The sequence below is a fragment of the Aplysia californica genome, unplaced genomic scaffold (genome assembly GCF_000002075.1).
Source record: "Aplysia californica isolate F4 #8 unplaced genomic scaffold, AplCal3.0 scaffold00021, whole genome shotgun sequence".
In the NCBI taxonomy this organism is placed as follows: Eukaryota; Metazoa; Mollusca; class Gastropoda; order Aplysiida; family Aplysiidae; genus Aplysia; species Aplysia californica.
In genome coordinates this window covers 996,030-998,161 of record NW_004797291.1, presented here as the reverse complement: position 1 = coordinate 998,161, position 2,132 = coordinate 996,030, and positions in this window count along the sequence as shown.

The following is a 2,132-nucleotide window of genomic DNA, read 5'->3' as shown; positions in this document are numbered from 1 at the left end:
GGGGGTAAAAAGAGAGGGGGATAAAAGAAGGGAGGGGGAGATATGCGTGTTTGTGTTTATATAATGTGTGTGGAGGGGTGGCTGTATGTATGATGTATGTTTGTATCGTTTTGTGGGAAAATATTGGTCTAGAAATGAAGTTTGTGATTGGGGGACGACATAGTGTTCCTTTCCTCTTCCATTGTTGTTGTTTGTTTTTTTAAGGTTTCAGTTATATCTTTATACGAGTACAGTAGCAAAGATCTCATATTTCATTCTAGTTTGTTTCTATGTATGTTATTCCTGGATCTGAACTTCAAACTACTATATTATAGCATCTTCCTCTTAATGAAGAACAAATCTAATATGGTTTTATATCATTTAATAAAACGGATACGAGTTCTAACTTTTACATAAAATGTAGAGGGATTATAGAGGGAGTCCCAGACTCTTTCCAACCAGTAAACATTCTGACTTAACACTTCGTTATTCTGTCGCCATTATGTGCGGGAGGATTGGTCCGTACCTTTAGCCCAGAAACCCTTGTGTGCGTTTTCAGAACTACCTTTACCTCATACTCAACACTTTACAAACAGGGGATCAACTCTGAATTATGGGGGTTAGGCGGCCTCAAAGAGCATAAAGGATACGATGAGTACAAAATGTAATCATACCTGATTGTACAAAAGTAGAAAAATACGCCATCCCAAAGCACTCTCGCGCAAGGCTTCCACATGCTTTCCAGAACTACTCATCAGCAGTTTCAGGTAACTGGTCTCACATTTTTCAGGTCTTCAAAGTTCTTTAACTAAATGTTGATGCTTAACAGGCTTTGTTCGGGTCACGGAGTAATTACTTCCTAAATTTATTGCAAGTTTTTGTCTGAGGCCGATGTCTTGATGAGAGACTACCTCCCATGCCGATTCAAGTCCAAGATAAATAAATGTTATATTTTCATTTTTCAAACTATGGACCCTTCGATGTTTAAGTTGTAATTTATGATGGAATACAGAACAACAAAGAAAATTTAAACTTGTAAATGTGGAGACACGTTTCAGCTAAGGACAATTGTATTCCAAGTCTATTTGACTATCTCTCCCCACCCCGAAAAAAAAAACCAACTTGCATGAGAAAAGAGGAAACAAACACACCGGAGACCATGACAAACACGGCTAAACGCTCCAACTGGTGACGACTGAGATCAATGCTTTTCTGATGACCAGACCGGAATTACTTGCTCTGAGACTGACATTCTAAATCCCATAGGGAGAGTTTCTTCCTGGGAAACGAGCTCGCCAAATCTCAGAAGACTGAGTTCCTTCCGCGACTATCAGTCTTTTACAACCACCAAAGAACCATGTACGTTATTGATTGCCAGACTCCCAACACCCACATATAGCTGAAAAGAAGATCATTCTTCGGGACATTTCGGCTTTGCGTGTCCTGTACATTGCTTTGTCTCTGTGAGAGCGATAGCTGAAGAGAATGTTTTCTATGATTGTTTTTATGAGACCCCAAAATTGGGTATATTTATATACGTCTGAAGGGAATGGGCCATTGCTTCTTTTCCGTGTGATTTGCCGGCCGCTATTGCGAGTCAGGGCCGCAATTATTTGTATATCAGCCGACTCCACGGGGGTGATCGTTTTCGTTTCCATACCTTTTTTTTTTAGTCAGACATGATTCATATAAATTTAATATATTATGCTCCATCGATCAGTTGGTTTTTTGTGTTTTGTTTTGTTTTGTATTGTATGTTTTATCTATTTGTTTGTTTTTTTGGAAGGGGGAAGTTACAATTAATGTCTGTGCCTGAGTGTTTAGCCCGCGTGCACGAGACTGCAGTAAAAAGAGGGGTCATAATCGTGGGTAGTGAAATGTCTGTAGATCACTTTCTGTGTTCGAGGTGTAATGGTAAGATATGATTTGCCTTTCTCGCAAACGTTGTAAATCCGATTCGAACATGGAGGGAGAGGTGGGATATTTTGTCGAGTATCTCCATTTTGCAATTGGCAGGTATCCCACACACACACAGGTGATGTTGACCTTGACAGGAACACTCAGAGGCCTCCACTTTTTTTTAAATTGACGTACATTATGCTGTTGTGGGTTCCCTACATTTTCACAAGTTTTGTTCTTGTATTTTTATATAT